The sequence below is a fragment of the Cryptomeria japonica genome, chromosome 2 (genome assembly GCF_030272615.1).
Source record: "Cryptomeria japonica chromosome 2, Sugi_1.0, whole genome shotgun sequence".
NCBI classification, from domain to species: domain Eukaryota; kingdom Viridiplantae; phylum Streptophyta; class Pinopsida; order Cupressales; family Cupressaceae; genus Cryptomeria; species Cryptomeria japonica.
In genome coordinates, this window is record NC_081406.1 from 126,249,326 (window position 1) to 126,272,072 (window position 22,747).

Here is a 22,747-nt window from a genome sequence, read left to right on the forward strand (position 1 = left end):
AAGATGTAGGAGTCGATGTAGTTCACACGTATGTAGGACAAATGGCTGGAACTAGCCCACTTGAATTAGAATCACATTCGACTAACTTGGACTTAACCGAGGATGATTAGGAGTTTCTTATGGGAGGTCATTCTGATGAGAGTATCGTTCTAGACATCGACATACATATTGAAAAATTTGATACATCTATCATGACCCTTGATACCCTCGAAACATCCCAACCTGAAGACCCCTTACCTCTACTCTACCCTGAGCTTATTGATTGGGAAAATGAAGGACATATCGCCATTGATACCTTTTTGAATGACCATGCCATATATGTATATCTTAACGCAATCGAACGTGTAACAAATCTCACCAAGAATTTCAATGATGCATCTTCTAGTCAGGCGGGTGCCAAATCTCCTAGTCGCAAAAGTGAAAATAATGAAAAGAATATCAAGTCTAATGTTGAAAACCATTTCTTGGCAACATTAGATCAGGAAAAAGTAAAAATAAATGACACATCTAACGGTGAAAACCTCCTAGAGGTGTCGGAAGATGGGAGATTTGACACTTTACCTGAGCACTATCAAGAAAAGTCATCCATTTTGATCGAACCAACAGAGGCAATTAACATTGGCACAATAGAGAAACCAAAGATCCTACATCTAATGACTTCTCTATCTGAGAAATAAATGCAACAATATATGGAATTATTCAAATGATGATAAATCAATTTCACCTAGTCCTATGCAGACATGTCGGGGTTAGATCTAGAGCTTATTATGCATCACTTAAATGTTAGTCTAGGAGCCAAACCAGTCAAACAAATGTTAAGAAAAATGCATCCACATACCGCTATTCTAGTCAAAGTAGAACTAAAAAAATTATTGGATGTTGAATTCATCAGACCTGTTGCCTATCCTCAATAGGTATCAAACATTGTTCCTATTTCAAACCCAGATAAAAGCATCATAATATGCATAGACTTCAGAGATCTTAACAATGCATGTCCAAAAGATGATTTTCCTTTTCCTAACATCAACATCATTATAGATTTAACTGCTAGACACTCCATGTTTTCTTTAATGGATGGTTTCTCTCGATATAATCAGATCAAAATAGCACCCAAAGATCAAGAAAAGACATCTTTCACATGTCCATGGGGTACTTTCTGCTGGAACGTCATGTCTTTTGGATTAAAGAACATAGGTGCTACATATCAAAGAGCTATGACAACTATATTTCATGACATGGTGCATACATTCGTGGAAGATTATGTGGATGACATATTGGCTAAATCATACAACAAAGAAGAAAATATAGGGATACTGGAAAAGATCTTTGACCAGTTAGAACAATACAAGCTATGGCTAAACCCTAAGAAATGTGCCTTTGGTGTCACTTTCGACAAGCTATTGGGATACATTGTTTCAGCTAGAGGTATCAAAGTGGATCTAGCTAAGGTCAAAGAAATCCTGGTAATGGCATCTCCTCGGAATATCAATCATCTCAGATCACTCCAAGGAAGACTCCAGTCAATCAGAAGATTTGTTTCTCAACTAGCAGATAAATGTCAACCATTTACTTATCTATTGCATAAAAATGTCCATTTCAAGTGGGACCACCAATGTGAGGACACATTCAACAAGATCAAAGCCTATCTCATGCAACCACTCATCCTAATGTCACCAATTCCAAGAAAACCATCATTAATTTATGTATCAACCACTCAAGCATCATTAGGAGTTCTGCTTGCACAATAGTTAAATGAAGGAAAAGAATGAGCTATCTACTACATTAGCAGAACACTAGTAGGATACGAGATCAACTATTTACCAACAGAAAAATCATGCTTGGCAGTAGTTTTTGCTTCTCAAAAATTACGACACTATCTAATTTTTGGCATTTTGACACTAATTTGTCATTAATGTCAACCAACATGATGGAGATCCACATAAGGGTGAGCATAAAGAGTGAAGGTCTACCAGTATTAAGGATAAAGTACAAACCGGTCTGAAGGATGGTTGCTTGTTTATGATGAAGAGGCCTAATGTTAAAAGTTGTCTCACACCACCAGAGGTGAAGATGTGAAACTGGTACAGGATATTCTACCGGGTAACAGAAGAAGAACACTCTACTAGCAAAGGGATATGCTGGTATGTGTTTGTCAGACTGACTATGTGTTGGGGGGCCATGTCTTGATCCGTGTGATGCCATGTGGAGCAGAGGTAGCAAGTGTGTTGTGGTTGGTGAAGCCTCATCTATAGGATCGATGAAATAGATAATCACCATTGATGAAGGAGCCACAAATCATGGGATTGCACCCAACTGATTGCAGCTCGAGGAAGAAGGAAAGACAAAGGAAGTTCAGGGTGCAGTTGGTGCTTGAATCAAGGCAAAGGAAATCTGATTCAGGATGTTCTCATAAAGGAAACTTCTGGAACACTTTATGTATCGTTTGACTTCATGACAAAAGATCTGATTCATGATTGCCACTTTGAGAAAAAACATGCATTGGATAATGAAAACCATGTATAGGTGCAGTCTTCAAGGACATGTGATTGATCCAAGATAGGGGGATTGGATCTCATGAAGATTGTGTCGAAAAGAGAAAACCCTAACCACTCAGGTTTTTGAATTTCATTCTAGCGGGAAAATAGGTATAAGAAATGAGAGCTCTGGATAGAATAGGTTGTTGATGCTATGAAGATTGAGAAGAGAAGAGAAGTGAGAGGGAGCAAGGAGAAAAATTTAGAAGGTGTTCTGAGAAAGTTGCAGTGTGAGTGAGCTAGCAAACCGGTGAGAGGATTCTATTGGCAATATCATAGTCTGGCAGTTGAGCCTAATCAGTAAGGTGTGGCAGAGCATGTAGCATCCTAGTCTGACATAGTGTGTGAAAGGGAGAGAAAGGTAACAAAGAGTTATTTGATTCAAGAGTTACATAATTCATTTGCAACAAGAAGCCTTAATTGTATTCAAATAGTATTTTAATATACATCACCAAGTTGAAGCTTGGTGCAGGGGTTGGTGCCAAAAATCTTTATAAATCTGTGTTTTACCTATGAGGATAGATTGGAGCAGTAGTCTTTAGCAACTTTTCTCACCGAGGTTTTTCCCATATTGGGCTTTCCTCATAAATCTGGTGTTGTGAGTTACTTGTATGTGTATGGTCTCTTTGGCTTTCTTTCTTGTATTACTGGTTTGACTATTTAAGTGGTTAAGTAAATAACTGATATTCTTAAGTTAGATCACAAGAGGAAAAACTTAGGAATCACTGATTCACCCCCCTCTTAGTGGTACTCTGTGTTTAACACTACTATCACATTCCATCAAGTTGATTGCTAAAATTGATGCATTGAAGTATTTGCTCAGTAAGGCAACATTGATAGAATGACTAGCCAAATGGATCATGATTCTAAGCAAGTTTGATATTGAGTATGCTGACAAAAAAGCTATAAAAGGGCAATTCATTATAGACCAACTAGCAAAGGCACCACTTCAAGATGATCATCCTTTATAGATTGAGTTTCCCAATGCTGATATCCTAACGGTCACCACAAAAACATGGCAATTATACTTTGATGGTTAATATACACAACATGAATCAGGAGCAGGTATTCTATTCATCATACCACAAGGTCATACAATTCCAAAAGCATACAAATTAAGCTTTCCATGCACCAACAACACAACATTGTATGAAGCTTTGGTTACAGGTATCAAAATGGCTATTGAATGGAACATTATACAACTTCAAGTCTTTGGAGACTCTCATCTCATCATCAATCAAATCAATGATGACTATCAAACAAAGAACAAAAAATTAATGCCTTATAAAAATATGGTTGATGATATCAAGAAATACTTTGTAAAAATAACTTTTCAGCATATTCCAAGGAATGACAACAAAGCAACAGATGCCATGGCTACACTTGCTTCTCTCCTTCAAACACGGGAAAATCAACAGTGTTATGAATTCCTGGTGGAAGAGTTGTTTTACCCTACTCATAATTGTCCTGATTCCCAAACTATTTGTCACCTTGGTGGGCATGATTCATCCTGTTATGGCAAAACTTACACATACCTGAAAGATAACACCTTACCTCCCGACTTATCAAAAAATCAAAAAAGAAACTTTATTCGCCAATCCTCCCATTTTACTCTTGTCGCAAATACCCTATTTAAATGAGGTGTAGACGATACTCTTTTAAAATGTCTCGAATAAGAAGAATCTATGAAGGCCTTACATGAAGTCCATAATGACATTTGTGGCACTCATTCAAGTGGTCTTACCCTTTCAAAAAATCTCATACGCTTGGGCTATTATTGTCCGACTATGGAACAAGATTATTTTCAGATAGCTAGAACATGCAAACAATGTCAGATCCATGGGAATTTGGTTCATGCACCAGCACAAGAACTTCATTCTTTAGAAACATCTTGGCCTTTTTGCCAATGGGGTCTTGATCTAGTAGGAAAGATAAATCCTTCTTCATCTAATGGTCACAAATTCATCCTTGTAGCTACAAAATATTTCACAAAATGGATTGAGGCAGTACCTCTCACAAATATCACAGGAAAACAAATTGTTGCATTTATCTTGAACTACATCATTTGTTGCTATGGAATCCCCATGACCATTATCACTGATAATGGGTGATTGTTCAAAATTTAGGATGTACAAGAGCTATGTGAGAAATTCAAGATCCAACACAGATTCTCCACACCCTACTATCCACAAGGAAATGGGCAAGCAGAAGCATCAAACAAAACTATTTTGAAAATCCTCAAAAAGACAATGAATGATGCTGGCAAAGATTGGCATATTCAACTAAACCTTGCTCTATGGGCCTACCGTATCAGTATCCACACACCAACAGGTGCTGCACCTTTCTCTCTTGTTTATGGATTAGAAGCAATACTGCCAATAGAAGTAGAGATACCTTCTCTATGAGTATCATTAAAAGGTCCCATCCCAGATGAAGAACAATGAGTATCTAGATTACAAGAGTTAGAATTAATCCATGAATGAAGACAAAATGCCTTTGATCATTTAAAGTTATATCAACAAAGAATGTATCAGAGTTATAATCACAAGGTCAAACCACAAGTCTTTCAAGCTGGGGAACTAGTACTAAAGAAAAATCCACACAACCAGGCAGATCAAGAAAAGAAAGGAAAGTTTGAACCAAACTGGTTAGGTCCGTTTGTGGTCACAATAGTATTTGGATCAAGAGCATATTGTTGGAAACGTGTCTTTAATTCACTTGACCTTTGTTAATAACGATCGGGTTAACTCTGCCCAATGAAATAGTGTGAAGAAAATTTGTGAGCTCTATGGGCACAACCTCTACCAATGACCTCGACATATCAGAGTAGGTATCGGCTATCAGGAGCGGTCTTAGTCTGCTATACTAATACTCGATGAGTCCTCCTTCCTATGTCTTTAACAAAGATCAGAGTAGCAGGTTTGAAGTCATCCCGATGACCCAACGAAGTCATCTTCGGTCATTAGGATAGCATCAGTTATCAGATGGATGAAAGGTTAAAAGGCATGCAGGTTAGATCCAGATCCAACAGTTGTTGCTATACCACATGATGGAGATGCATGAATGTTATCCATTGTGACTTGGAAACCAAGTGGTGGGGCTCGACAAGAGAGCAGCTCAGGTAAGTTAACAAGTGAGCAAATCTGGGATGATCAGACGATTGTCGCTATATCGCTATAGCGAGATGCACGAAGGTTATCCTCCATGACTTGGCGACCAAGATGGGGCCCGTCAAGAGAGCATCTCAGGTGAGTTAACTAGTGAGCAAGTCTAGGATGATCAAATGGTTGTCGCTATACCGCATGATGAAGATACTTGTTGGTTAACTATCACGGCTTGGTGACTGATGAGGTGGTGGTCCAATGGTAGGTTGAGATGCCAGTCCAAGTAGTGGGTCCAGGTGGATCTACGAGCGAACTGGAAGCTGACACATGGCATGGATGGATGAAGAGATAAAGGGCATGCAGGTTAGATGCAGATCCAATGGCTATCACTATACCGTGGTGGAAAACTGCTCGATGAATATCCATCCGGACTTGGGAACAAAGAAGGGCTAAGGCTTGAAGGTGGACTTGTTCAATGTTACGTCAATACCCGATGAATTTGCCTTTGGAGATTGGGTCTGTCATTGGCCATCGGAGATGTAGTTTTGAAGTTACATCGATACCCAATGGAGTTGACTTGTCTGAGCCGGTGTATTTGAATACAAACCAATTCGATTCCTGGATGCATGTGGGATAATTGTTTTCTCATGAATGCAGACCAACACAGATAGTTAGATGTCTAACTGATTGGTGTAAACTGATAGTTGAACGGTCGACATGGAAAATGTATATGAAGCCAAGAGGAAACTCGAACATTTGTTGTTGTTATGATGATAGGCTATATATTTTGGTGTGTAGCCAAAGTAATCAGAGTGAACATATGTGTTGTGATAAAAAACTTTATTGTAAAGATTCTTTGCTGTGAATAAAGTGCTCTTGTTGTCGATGGTGGGTTTTTTCCTGAAAGGGGTTTTCACATAAATTCATGGTGTTTATCTCTATGTGTGTTTGAATTCTGATATTGTTTTTGTTTCGTATATGCTAATCTTAGTATTTAGTAAAGTTTTAAGACATACTAGTCTTATTTCCCCTTCAAATTGACATTAGGGAAGCATTTTTCCACACTGTGCTTTCCTTACACATATCAGTTATCAACACAGGACAGAGATCAACTTGACGAACCTATCAATAGCATGCATCTGAAGAAATTTTATGTCTAAAAAAAGAAGAAAATCAAAAACAGTGAAAAAGAAGAAAAATAAAAATAAAAGTGAAAAACAAAAAAATAAAAAAAAAACTGAAAAAGAAGAAAATAAAAAACAATGAAAAAGCAGAAAAATAAAAAATAGTGAAAAAGTAGAAAAAATCAAAAATAGTGAAAAAGTCGAAAAATCCAAAAAACAGTGAAAAAGAAGAAAATCCAAAAAAAAAAAAATCAAATATGAGAAAAAGTGTAATAAAAACAGATGGTGAAAACCTAGCAAACAGGCACTATCTGTCCACTATCTCTTCCATCTATTAGTTCATGTATCTTTCTGCTTGCATTCATTTTCTATCAGCGTTGTCCATATCCATCATGGAGCCTTTGTACATACGTAGGCATCCCAACTAATCTCTCTCCATGGTTTGGATCATTGAGTATATCATAACGACTTTGTTTCTAGGCTTGGGGCAAAATCTTGCACCTAGCTAGGGGCAAATTCTTGATCATTTTGAGCTTAATCAAACAGGTAGAACAACTGTTAAACAACCCTTATCAAGCGAAAACTAAGACACATCTAATGTTGAACACGAGATCAAATTATCAACCATGAACCTATCACAAAGTCAGTATAAGCACATTTGCACACTTTTCAATGGATGATATCTTTTGGATAATGATTTTGTTCAACTTTTCTATATTGATTTTTGCTATCATGATTTTTGAGTGACTCCAGGATGTCTTTAAATAGAGGAACAAGGAAGGAACATGATATTTTTCTTGTCTATTGTCTATAAATTAATCATTAATATGTGCAAATTTGTCTCGGGACATGATCATCAGAGTATCATTGAAGATATTTCTGATTTGCATATTAAAATGGTTAATACCGCCTGTTTTATGCAAGTAACACTTAGGTCATCTTGGTTTAATTATACCTCGATGCTTGTGCTAACTTTCCATTTCAAAATCCAGGAAGGAAGTGCTTAGGTCATCATGGTTTAATTATACCATCGATGTTTGCACTCACTTCCCACATTTCAAAAGCTCAATGATGACAAAAATATAATAATCTAGTGAGTGGTCTGATCATAGCTTTGGTTTTCATTTGCATTGGCATTTTCATTTAAGCTTGCATTTCATTCTTGCATGGGATCTTTCATGCTCATTTTATCTAAGGTTAAATCTATTGCACGAATCATCAAGGTATCATCACAAGTGTATACACAATCAGACTGATGACTCATATCTCTACAAATATTGTCAACCCAACAAAATCCTTATGTTATCCCTACCAACAGAACCAACATCAGCTTATTTGAATCTTTCTGCAACTTGATATCAATAAACTATTAGTTCTTTACCTAATCAACCTTATCAATTCGATTAATAAATCAAATTTAATTGATTCTATCATGTCTTATACAAGATATATCTTTCCTGAAACCAGACGTTCTAATCATGTCTTATATAAGATATATTGTTCCTGAAACCAAATGCTTTGATCATCTTTGTCTTATACAAGAGGTGTCATTCCTGAAACCAGACTAAATCTTGATCTTATCAATCTAATCAATCAAGCTTTATCAATAATCAAAAACCACATCACTGTGACCATAGAACTCACATTTTCATCAACCACAGTTGTAGACATCAAATCATTTCTAATCGGGATCAATTTTGCAAAAATCCAAACACTCCAAAGGTCAGTTATCTCAACTAATCTCCTGAGGGGGCATCATCGTATCTCAATCTATCAATCAATAGTTGGGCATCCTATCGAACCAATATCATCATCAAAATGAGATTATTCTTTGAATCAACACATCATCATAGCTCACTTCAAAGAGGGGCAAAATGTATACACCTAAAAATGGTCTGAAGATAGCTAATTAAATAAGCAATTATTTAATTAATCCCCCTCCCCAATTTAATTGAATTCATTACCAATTTGATTAAATTCTTCCACTCATCTACTTATTAATAAATCTAAGAATTTATTAAATAGGTTCAGTTCAATAATCCCCTTTGATTAATTAATTCAAATTAATTAATTCCTTCCCATTTAAATTCATTTCTTCTAATCTTCCAATTAATTAAAACAAATCAATTTATGAGTTGTTGAAAGTTAATTAGTCTTTTCCTATTATTTGAATTTTTAAATTCAAATTACCCACATGCCTCCTAACTTCTAACCACCTAACCTAACCACTTCTAAACCTAACCCATTCCATCTAACCCTGGGTTTAATTAAACCTATCTTAGCTTGCACATCCTAACCTCCTTATCCTAACCTCCTATGGTGTGGATACTCTCCCCTTGAGACACATGGCATTCTTGAGACACATGGCATTCTTGGGCCACATGTCCCCTCTCTTGGAAGCCCCTTGACACTTGTCACCATAGAGATGACAAATTTCCCCTTTCCTCCAACCTCTTTTCCAACCTCCTCCAATTTCACCATTGATATCTTCAAACTCAATCTTGACCATTGATTCCTGCCACCTCACCCCTGGCCTTGGAAATCCTATAAATATCCTTCATTTTGGAGTAATAATGATCCCATCTCATTTTGCATTTTAGGCATTGTTACTGTAGGCATAATATCTCTTAGCATATCATTTGAGCATTGTTATTATAGGCAATTGCATCTTAGATCTCGCTTAATTTGATAATTTTCTAGCATAATTGTTCAATCATGTAGCTTAATCTTTCTCTTTTCTAGCTTAATTGCATCATTATCATTTCAAATCCTCCATCTAGGTGTAGTCAAGTCACTAGAATTTTCTTATCTAGATCTAAGAGCAAATCCAGACTCAAATCTCTTAGGAGGTGATAGATTGCTTTGCCATGGTTTTATCTTTCTTTGTTTTAAATTTCCTAACCATGATTGTAATGATCTATTGAGTGTTTGTGAACCAACTGCAGGTATCACACTTCACAGACATGACACTCATAACCATGTTTCCTTGACTCAATTTTTGACATTGTTCCTTAAGTGCATCTTTCTCTTAATCATCCTAATTTTGCAAAAGTTCCTTCCTCCTAGCTTGAGCAGATGCTAGCCTCTCCTATAGGACAAGAATTAATTCCTTAGCAGAATTCAATTCATCTTGTAGCTTTAAGTTCTTCAGCCTTTCAATATCATAATCTTCAAGTACCATCTCAAGTTGCTTCTCCAAACCCATGTCCATGGATTTCAGATTCATGATCTTCCTCAAGCTATTAAACTTCCTCCGAGGCACAAGAATCTGATACCAATTGTTGGAATCCAATAACATTGAGAGGGGGGAGCGAATCAGTGTTATACCGGAGAGTTCAATTTTAGCCTTATTAAAACATGCATACACCAACTAGTATACCGATACATACTAAATTGAAAGAAGTAAAGCAACCAATAAGGCAATCACATAAATGAGAACCATAACACATAGAATTATACGTCAAAACCTCAAAGAGGAAAAACAACGGTGGGATTTGTGACCCACAATATCAATCCACTAGCCATATGAAGAGATATTACAAAATATTAGGGGTCTGCACTTGTAGGAAGGCTTACAACCTAGAGCACACTGCTCAATCACAAAAGGAGCCTCACTGACTACATATAAATCTAGACTACAATTGAGAAAAGTATTGAACTCCAAAAGATAGCATCTTCTATGCTAGAATACAGTTTCGGTGAAGCTCTATTTGTTCCGGTCTGAAACCCTAAACCCTTTAGCGGAATAACCCTTACATAAATATCCTCACATACATAATCTCTCTGATATATTTCACATTATATCATATCCACTTATCCATCACCATATCTATATCAAAATGATCTAATCAACTGACCTATATACCCTATACAACTTATCATGCCTTATGTCAGCTTACAAAGATTATTACATGTCGGCCAGTTAACATAAATACATGAATATCAAAAACAATTGCTGATTCTGGATCCAAGAGATATCAACCTCCAATACCAATAACCTTTTTCTAAACCATGTTGACCTGCATTGCCAATAACCAAAGAAATCCTTCTATCCTATCAGTACTAGTGCTGGTGTAGTGTCTGTGAAGTTCCTGTCGGTACAGAATTGAACCAAAATGTGAAGCCAGAAAAAGATACCATGTTTCCATCAATGACAACATAGTGAAACCAACCAGTTGAGTGTCAATTGCCAACAGAACAACTTGCAGAGTAGATGGGTATAACCAAAGAAGCTATGCATAAGACTAGGAGCATAACATATTGAAGGAGGAAGACATGGTGAAGCAACAAACTAAACTAGTCCCCACTCCTCCCAAGTAGACCAAGCCTAGAAAAAGAAAGTCAACACCTACTTTTGGTGTGCAGAAGCCTATCCTTCCACCTAAGCATCAATCATCATCAAGTAGTGGAGCAAAGAAGGGGAAAAAGAAGAAGCCCCAAAGGGAATATGTTGCAGCCACTTCATAGAAGGAAACTGAATTTGATGAGGTAGTGCATGAGGTGAAGAAGACTGCTACCTATGCTAGGGTAGTAAGAAACCCCCATCTAGTGAAGATCAACCCGCCAAGAAGCTTAAAACACAAATTCAGCCATCTGGTAGACTGAAATATAACAGGTAGCAAAAATCAAAACTTGGTGAAGCTCTAAAATCCGGTAAGTTTGAAGGTACCTATATTGTTGTGCCCCCAAAATTATTGAATGGGATAATTGATAAAGTTCTAAAGGAAGGAAATATCAAGAATATCCCTGTATATTATGAAAATTGTGATGATAAAGATCAAAGAGAAATTGAGGAATCTATTGTACTATACATGAATGTATAAAGTAAAGCTTTGTTAGAATTATTATCTATGATTCCAAAGGAATTATATGACATTTTGGATGCTAGGAGATGCACAACTAGCCAAGAGGATGAGAAAATAAAAGAATGTATTATTAATCTATGTTCTAACATTTCTAAAGAGGAAGTTGATAGACTTCTTAAGTTAGCAAAAGACAAATTTCGAAGTAAAAGGAGAGTCAACAAGATTATGCTCGGTAAAATGGATGAAGTTGTTAAACAAACCAAAGCAATTTTGAAAGAATTTTAAATAGAGCGGAGATATGAAGTTAATCAGGCTAAGGATGCCACCCAACTGAATGAGAGAACACATGAAGACACTTCCATTCTAGAAGTACCAACAAAAGTTCCCAATGGACAAAGGGATCAGTCATCTGTGCAGATTGATCCGATTGAACAAGTAGTTGCAGATGATCATACCACTTATAACTAGGAAGTTGGACACTCTGGCAAAGCTATACAAGATCCTTTGGTATTAGAAGTTCATTTTGAGCATGCAGGTGAGGAGTTTGGAGATCCTAGTGCAGAGAGGGAGAAAGGAGAAGATAAGATTGATAAGGCTCTGGTAACAATGTCAAGAGCCACTATATCCAATAAGGGGAAGCATGTTGCTATAGATGAAGATGACTTCTCTCATGGGCTGATTGATTTAAGCTCTTTATCTCCCATCCAAGCACTAAAGTTGATTACCCTTTCCCAAGCTAGGGCAAGTCAGCACTTGCTCAAGTCTCATTCAGAAGACAAGGAGATGATAACTCTTGCTACTAATGTTTTAGAGAAAAAATTTCCTACATTCAAGCATGATACAGTTGATAGATCCTCTAGTAATTTTAGGAATATGCTACATGCAGTTGATTCTTATTTTATGTCCTTGGAGAAAGCAGCAAATATAATAGTTTTGAATAGATTTAATGCAATGACATTCCAATCCTTTTTGAAAATGATTGAGGATGATAGGGCAGTTTTGCAAACTGCAGTGAAGAGTATTGAGGATTATTTAGATGAAGGTGGTAAGATATATAGTCATTTCTTACTTTGCCAAAATTTACTTTAGACATTGACAAGAAGATTAAGGAATATGAAGGGCAGTTAGCTGCAATTTCACAATCTTTTGCCCCTCATTCATTTTTTGCCAGTAGTCTTGAAACTCAAGTTATGGACCTAACTAACAAAATAAAGAGATTGCATCAAGAAAGCGACCGTATTATAAGCAACGTAGGTGATTTGAGGATTCTTATCACTCCCCAGTTAGATACTTTACTCGGCAGCCAACAAGATGCAGTGAGTGCTCTGGGTAAGGTTGTACCCTAAGATCTCAAATGTGTAGAAATAAATGCCTACATGTTTAGCGCTTTGATAAATGTTTTGGATTGTTTTCTAAGAGGATGGAATGAGTATCCGAAGTCCTTGAAGACAACTTATGTGGACATTTTCAAATTTTTGTAAGTCATTATACATATCCTTCATAAGTTTTGGTGAATTTCTACCTTTCCCGTTGATGTCAAAGGGGGAGAGAGTGCAGTGAAAAATGATGCATATTCTTAGGGGGAGCTAGTTGTATAGATCTTGCAATTATTTTTGGAGTATTTTTTGAGTTTTCCAGTTTTGAGTTCTTGAGTTCATTTTTCACAGTGTTGCCATCAATGCCAAAGGGGGAGATTGTTGGCAAGAGACATTGTACCAATGAAGGTTCATGCATGGAGATTTATTAGTGTTAGGGTTTCAAGCAAATCCGAAGCAAATATGAACTAACAATTATATGCAGATTTAAATACAAAAGATAAAGAAATAAAACAGGACACAGATAACATAGAGATTTAACATGGTTCACCCAGAATGGGTTATGTCCACCATACACAGTCATCCAATCTTTCTTATTATCCAACAAAAATAGTACATCAACCTTACAATGCCTTAAGCATCCCAACCACTTATAACATGCATTTTTAGGGCAACAAACAAAGTTGGCCTTTTTAGGGTTTTATTACAATGTCGGTTTTCATCAACGAAAAATGGCAAAAAAAAAATTCTTGGAGGTTGCCGCCCCTGAACCCCTACTCGGGGCCCAACCCGGCCTCAGACCTCGACGAGGATACACGCTGAGTGTATAGTACTTTGCTGATCAGTCACCACATTTCAACAATCTCCCACTTGGAGACTGATCAGGCTCCACACCGAACAATCTCCCACTTGGAGACTGATACTAAACGACACCACTGTACATGCAACATTCGCTAGATAAAACACTAGGACTTGATTGGTATAAATTCCACAATTATCAATCAAGAAGACCAATAGAAACTAATGAAGAAATCAGCTTCTCCTATGGAACTACCTTTGTGAACATATCGACAGGATTCTCACTTGTGTGAATCTTCTCAAGCCGTAACTGACCCTCCTCCAAAATAGTCTGGATGAAGTGGTACCTGAGTTGAATGTGCTTTGTCCTTGAATGAAAAGCAGAGTTCTTTGCCAGATGAATAGAACTCTGGCTATCAGTATACAATGGGCTATCCTCCTGTGTCTGACCCAATTCCTCCAGAAAACATTGTAACCAAATCATCTCCTTGCTAGCTTCTATAGCAGCAACATACTCGACTTTAGTGGTTGAAAGTGCAACAACCTTTTGCAGCCTAGAAACCCAACTGACTGCAGTTCCCCCTATAGTAAAAACATACCCTATAGTACTCCTCCATGAATCAACATCACCCGCTAGATCAGAGTCAACAAATCCACTTAGAGTAGCATTAGATCCTTTGAAACATAATGCCTTCATAGTAGTTCCTTTCAAATACCGAAGAATCCATTTCACAGCATTCCAATATTCCATACCCGGATTACTCATAAACCTGCTCACAACTCCCACTGCATGTGCAATATCTAGCCTTGTGCATACCATTTCATACATTAGACTTCCAATAGCTGATGAATACGGGATGTTAGACATTTTATTAACCTCTTCCTATGCCTTTGGTCACATCTCCCTAGTCAATTTGAAATGACTAGTCAAAGATGTACTAATTGCTTTTGCATCTTGCATGTTAAATCTTTTCAACACCTTCTTTATATACTCACTTTGGGACAAATTCAAGGTTCTATTTTTCTTGTCCCGTGTAATCCTCATACCGAGAATTTGCTTAACTGTACCCAAATCCTTCATAGCAAATGACCTGGCTAATTTCTGTTTAAGACCATTTATATGTTGCATGTTAGACCCAGCAACAAGCATGTCATCAACATAAAGCAACAGGATAATATAACTACCATTAACAAATCTCTTAAAATATACACAATGATTAGAATGACATCTATGATAGCCGTGTTCAGCCATGAAACTATCAAATTTTAAATACCATTGTCGGGGTGCTTTCTTTAGGCCATACAGACTTTTCTTCAACTTGCACACCAAGTTCTCCTTACCTTTGACCTCATATCCCTATGGTTGCAACATGTAAATTTCCTCCTCCAAATCTCCATGGAGAAAAGCTATTTTGACATCTAATTGTTCAAGATGTAAATCATTTGCAGCTACAAGACTAAGTACAGTTCTAATTGAAGTCATTTTTACAACTCGAGAAAATATTTCATCATAATCTATACCCTTTTTCTATGCAAAACCTTTTACCACAAGTCTGGCCTTATATCTTTTCTGACCTCCTTCCTCCTCCTTCAGCCGATAAACTCATTTGTTATGCAAGACTCTTTTTTTTGCAGGTAAAGGGACTAAGTCCCAAGTCTTATTTTTCATCAAGGAGTCCATCTCCTCTTTCATGCCTAGTTGCCACTGTTGTTTGGCATCCACTTCCATTGCTTCTTCATATTCTTCTGGTTCACCAGAATCCGTTAATAAAATAGAATACAAAGAAGGAGAAAATATTTCAAGGGGTCTACTTGTCCTTGTAGAACATCTAACACTTGCAGGAGTTTGTGGGACAATCTATTGTTGCTGAGCATCAGGTACCTATGGCATTTCATTTTTAGGAATTTTATCCAACACCACATATTCTTGTTTGTCTTGTTCATTCTTCTTTTCCTGCATCTGTTCTTTATACATAACCTTCTCATTGAATATAACATCTCTACTTCTAATTATTTTCTTATTTTCAAAATCCCATAACCGATAGCCATATTCATCTATCCCATATCCAATGAAGGTACATTTCTGAGATTTAGCATCAAGCTTGGTTCTATTTTCTTTATCAACATGGACAAAAGCTTCGCAACTAGAAGTTTTTAGAAAAGAATAATTTACCTTTTTACCAGTCCATGCCTCCTCTAGAATACCACCATCCAAAGGGGTTGAAGGTCCTCTATTTATCAAATAGACAACAGTATGTACAGCATTTGCCAAAAAATGTAAGGGCAATCCAGCATGCAATCTCATGCTCCTCGCACGTTCCATGATAGTCCTATTCATTCTCTCTGACACACCATTTTCTTGTGGAGTTCTTGGAACCATCTTCTACTTTTGAATCCCATTTAAGGAGTAGTAATCTTCAAATGCTTTGCTGCAATACTCACCTCCATTATCCGATCTAAGACACTTCAACTTTTTTCCTGTATCATTCTCAACCAAAGCTTTCCATTTCTTAAAAGTTTCAAAAACATCTGATTTTTGTTTTAAGAAATATACCCATGTTTTTCTGGTTGAGTCATCAATAAAAATAACATAATAACAAGAGCCACCAAGAAATGATATCTAAGGCAGTCCCCATACATCTAAATGTACAAGCTCTAACTTCTCACTCTTCTTCTCTTTCCCAACCTTGAGAAATCTGACTCTTTTTTCTGTTTACCATAAACACAGTTTTCACAGAACTCTAAATCAATCTTCTTTAGTCCTCGCAATAGATTTTTGGAGTGAAGGATTTTCATCCCTTTCTCACTCATGTGACCAAGCCTATGGTGCCACATTATTGAATCTGTTCTTGCAACATTTATTGTTGTTGTCCTTGCAGTAACTTTATCTGTAGCAGCTAAGGTAGAGTAAGTGTTACCAGTACACAGATATAATGTGCCTACCTTGGCACCTTTAGCTACTACTAATGATCCTTTAGTGACCTTCCACATACTGTCTGAGAAGGTAACTATGCAACCTTCACTACCTAGTTGCCCTGCAAAAATTAAATTTCTTCTTAAATTAGGAACATGTCTTACCTCCTGCAGAAACCAGTCATTACCATTCTGCAACTTGATCTTTATCTTTCCTTTTCCAACAATTTGATAGGGCTCATCATCACCCAAATATACCTGTCCAAAATCACCTTGAACATAATCTAGAAAATATTTTCTATGGGGTGTAGCATGAAATGAAGCCCCAGAATCTATTACCCAAGAATCATTAACATTATCCAAACATAAGATTAAAGCATCTTGTAAAGTATTACTTGCAATATTAGCTTCCTTACTATCATTTTCATTTTTGTCTCCTTTGTTTTTTTGAGACCAACAGTCTTTCTTTAGATGACCAGGCTTTTCGCAGTACCAGCAATCTTTCTTTCCTCTAGATTGAGAGCATCCTTTCTTTGACTTCCCTCGTGACTTCTCATTCCCATAGCCTTTTCCTCTTTCCTTTGATCTTCCTCTGTTCTCCACACTCAAAACACTACCCGATGATGTTGGATTCTCACCTGTGCTTTTCCTTCACATTTCTTCGCTTAGGATAACACCAACAATATCATCAAATACCAAAGTATTTTTACCAGAGACAGAGTTACTTACAGCCATAACCAAGCTATTCCAACTTTCTGGCAAAGAACATAAAATCAAGAGAGCCCTAACCTCTTCTGCAAAGGTAATTTTTACCGAAGACAATTGACTAGTAATTGTATTAAATTCATTTAAGTGCTCCGCTACAAATCCTCCCTCACTCATTTTTAAATTAAACAAATGCTTCATAAGAAATACCTTATTCGAAGCCGAGGGTTTCTCATACAACTTAGCCAATGTTGTCATCAAATCTACAGTCATTTTTGCTTCTGTTATATTGAATTCTATAGACAACGTAAGGCACAATTGAATGGATCCCAATGCCATTCTATCTAAAATGTCCCACTCTTCATCTGATATTATGGTCGGTTTCTTTGCCTTTCCTTCCAATGGCCACCATAAATCCTTTTGATACAGGTAATCCTCCATCTGCATTTTCCATAACTGATAATTTTGGCCGTTAAACTTTTTGACCTTGAATTTGGAATCCTCCATTGCTCCCAATCAAATCTGAAAGTCCTGCCAATTTACAGAAAACCTCACTCTGATACCAATTTTTAGGGTTTCAAGCAGATCCGAAGCAAATATGAACTAAATATTATATGCAGATTTAAATACAAAAGATAAAGAAATAAAACAGGACACAGATAACACATAGATTTAACATAGTTCACCCAGAATGGGTTACGTCCACCATACACAGTCGTCCAATCTTTCTTATTATCTAGCAAAAATAGTACATCAACCTTATAATGCCTTAAGCATCCCAGCCTCTTATAACATGCGTTTTTAGGGAAACAAACAAAGTTGGCCTTTTTAGGGTTTTATTACAATGTTGGTTTTCATCAATGAAAAATGGCAAAAAAAAATTTCTTGGGGGCTGCCGCCCCCGAACCCCTGCTCGGGGCCGAACTTGGCCCCAGACCCCGGTGAGGATACATGTTGAGTGTACAGTACTTTGCTGATCAGTCGCCACATTTCAACAATTAGGGGTTGTCATTGATGGTAACTCAATCAATAAATCATATCTGATGTATATAGATTTGAGTTATTGGAAGACTTAAGGATTTTTGGTTATTCATTAGCATAAGTTTGGACGATGGAACACAGTCTACAAATTCATTGAGTATAACTCATTTCTGATTGTATAGTTTTGGTTGTGGTATTAGAGATAGATGATTGGATGTTTGAGGCATCTTACTTAGTATTCTTGACCTCCAGTATTGATTCACAAGTGAGATTAAAGGTTTGGTATCCGGTGATTCCTGAAGAGCAGAGTTATATTTGGGTTTGATGGTGTAACGCGTGATCCGGAATACATGGGATGATTTCGGTGGTTGTTGTAAAGTTTTATATGATTGTGTCAATGTGTATGAAACGTGTTTCCATAATTTTTAGGTCAACATATGCATTTGTGGATAGATTGAGATGACAAGTCACCACACATTTCATATTTTGCAATTTTGTGAAGTCAACTTGTTTGAGATCTATTTTGTTGATGTAGATATATAATATTGATCCAGATGATCATTCTGATGGACATACATGTGTGTGTAATGTGTGAATATTTATGTGTGAAGTGTGAGGAGAATCAGAATGTAGATTTGGTGCTTTGGTAGATGATTGTGCAACATAGCATGGTAGAATGTTAGACCAACATAAGACAGTCAAATTGTGCTTAACCGGAACTAATTTTTGGCTTTTTTAGATGTTGTATTCTAGTTCATACATTGTAATATCTCTTGTATTTCATTTGTAGGATAGTGAGTTTTCCGGGGTTGTTTCTTTCTTATGTAATTGAGTAGTGAGCTCTAGGGAGTGTTCCTGAATGCAAGTGCAATCTATTTTGTAATATTATCATACTCCTGATCAAAGTATAATAATATTGTGGGTACTCAATCCCTCCATGGTTTTTCCCTTTCTAGGTTTGTACGTAAATATTCCGGTGTTATGGTTTTGTGGTTGATTATTTTATGTTTTTGTGTTTTTCTATCATTTATTTTTATCCAGTGGTTGAAGAATCAATTTAATAAGCTTGTTAACTATAGAACACTGATTCACCCCCCCTTTTAGTGTTCATTGATTCCAACAAGAGGTTATATCCAAGGTATTTTGATCTAAGAGAATTTGATCTAACTCTCTTCAATTAGTTACTTCAAATGGAACCTCTCAAGGATTAAATCATTATTTTTTCTAAAAAATGTATCATTTCAGCAAAAATCAAGATGTACCAAAAAGTGTAACCTAGTATTGTGGGATCACCCCAAAGCTAAATCAACTTTTTAAATTGAATCAATATAAAGTGAAATATATGTTTTGAATTTTGAAATGATGTAAGCTAATAAAACGTATATTATTTTAGGTATTTTATGTTTGTAATATAAAAATTATTCAAATATAGTTTTTTATAAAGAAAACACTATAATTTAGTTGTTGATAAAATGTTGAAATTGAAGTTACACAAAGCACCACACTTTATTTAGTAAATTTTACCTTTATTCTTCATTATGTATCTAAATTAGAGAATAATTATATCAGATCTCGACCTAGATTCTTTTCTCTACCGCATCATATTTTTTTCAAAAAAAATTCAAAATTTTAGTATTTTTCCTTAACAAGATAATCAATCTTATATTTTAGTGTTGATGACCTACTTTCAATAAAAATAAAATATAAAATATTAAGAATAATTAAAATATTATTTAAAAGATATATATTTTGGAATGTTCACTTGTAGGTCTATAAAAGGGTATTTTTACATTTCAAAAATAATATTATTTATAAAAGTAGGAGTTGTTGAAACATCAAGTGTTTCAAAAAAAATTTAAAAATTGGTAATTAGACCAAAGTGATATAAAATATACATTTAGTAGACACTTTCAATTGGAGAATTTGTGGCCCATATATAACTTAGCTATAATTAATCTATATAGACCATATGTTTGACTAAAATTCATTTTTAGTTAGAAATACCTATATTCACTTGTGTTGATAAGTTGGTTTGAAATGTGACACAGTTTTATACTTTTACACACATACACACACACACATCTTTAATGTTTACTTCTATAAAATGGATATTCATTTTGTAGAAATGAACATGAAAAAAAACCAACAAATAAATTGTATATTATATTATATAATATAATATATAATGATCGCTTATAAAATATAGAGGTGAATTTACTTATTTTTACAATTTCTCACTTGTGTATATATATCTTCTCTAATCAGTCAAATTATTTGCAAGGTATATTAGTTTGTAGTCTTTTTTTCAATATATTTTTTTTATAGCATTCTTTTGTAAAAACATTAGTATACATCGGGTTTTTGCATATACATTTTTTGTTTGTAATTAAAAGATTGTTAGTTTTTTTAGTTTTTAAGTTCAATTAGGTGTACTAATGGCTGAAAATCCAAACATTTACCAATCAAATCCTCCTCCACAAATAAATCCTCCCCTACAAAAACCTCCTTCAATTGAAGACTCAATTAATGGCAATTTGATTGAATTAAAGAACATTTGCTAGCTATTCCAGAGGCACCCTCATTTTTATGCAATTACTACCACTTTAGAGGCAATCATTTCTAACATTGAAACCCTCATAAACCAACATGGTTCCTCTTTAGAGTGGAAAGAGGCAACAATATGTTGATGGCTTATCATATGATCAAGTGAAAGAACTAGATATTTTGAAAGATAAATTAGCCCAACTTCTCATTAATCCTATAAGTATACAACTCATTGTTCTATGTAAGCCCAAATATTTGATTAAATGGTGCATGTATCAGGGTGGCATGGATAATTTTTTGGATCATTGTTGGATGGTTTTTGATAAACCATGTTAGGACTATTTTGGCCAGATTCTTTCCTTGGGGTTAGGTTTAGGTTTTCCCACTGTTTTTTCAAATTTTGTCCAAAGCACTTCTCCGTTTTTAAATAGCCCCTTTTGGTCATGGTTTTAATGAGAAATTGTTTTGGCCCACATTGCATTGGTTATTTTCTTCTCATGTCCTATGTTAATTAAGTTTCGTCCCCTCCTGCATGTAACTTAAGGGTTTGTAATTGGTCACGTGCCTCGATTGTCTTAAGGTGGGCTCTGATTGATAGAGGGGTTGTGTTTGCATTGAGTTGTTGTCTGACCTGAATTATTAACTTGGAGCTCAGTGGAAGCTTTTGCTTAACTTGGCTGAGTCTCAAGTTGAGTTGGCCAAGTAAAAGTTACTCAGAACTCGGTAAGTCTTGTGTTTTGTGTTCAACGAATATCTGAGAATGATGTTATGACTTTAGCAAGAGGTTACTCGGCACTCAATGGAGGTGTTTTCTCCACTTCAACGAGTTCTGAGAAAAGGAAAAATGAGCAGAACGTTGGTGCCCAGGTAGGACCTAGTGTGTCAGATCGAGCCTCACCATAGTAGCTTTTGTGATGCTAACGAATACTGAGGGAGTGAAATAAAGTGATGAGACAAGTGATGTGTGGTGGTCAGTAAAAATGACCTAGCAAAAATTTTCATGCCTTAGGTTAAAAATGGGTCATCTGGATCTTATCCTACTCTTTATCTTGTGCTTTAGGCTTAGGGTTTAGGGTTTTATGGATTTTGTATAAGTCTTGTTAAGATCCCCTAAAATTGTTATAAACTCGCATTAGTTTTTCTCTTAATCCTTAGGCTTCTAGTAACATTGGTGTGCCCTTTTTTATGTCCTAGGTGTTTATTTGTTGTGCGGATCCTAATTTTCCTTAGTATGTGTTTTGATTTTCCTATGCGGGTCCCTTTTCAAGTCTTAGCCAACATATTTGTGATAACAGACGGGCTACTAATGTTTTCCATAGTCTACACATGTCTTAATGGATGGATATCTTTTAATCATGATTAGAAAATATTATCAGTCGTTAAACGACTAGAGAAAGCGCACATCGTGGCTAACAGTATAAAATTCAGACAGATATGACAATTCCGCTATCCCACGGTATAAAGTGCTAGGAAGCTAATGATCATGGCATCGCGAGATGATGCCACATGTCTAGGGTGGGATGAGAGAAGCTAGATGGTGGGGGACATTGACAACAATGAGGAAGATGATGAGTTGGAGATGTCGTGTCATGATTTTGATGTCTCTACTTGCCATGAAAGATGGTCAATATCATATTAACTAGTATAGATCGTGCGATGTGCCATTGTGGAAAGAATCAATGGCCCAATTTAAAACTTGGTTCAAATATGAATTCGAGTCATTATGCACTTGCACGATCAGTAATGGTGAACAATACGGTGATGCCTAATCCCAGAATAGCATTAAAAGATTTTTCAAAATTATTTTTGATTCACAAAGCAATTCAGAAGTAACCAGAAGGCAATTCAAGAGTCAGAGAAGATTGGAGCAAGCTATCATAGTGTAGAATTAACGTTTACTCAGTGCTTTCAAAACTGTAAGTT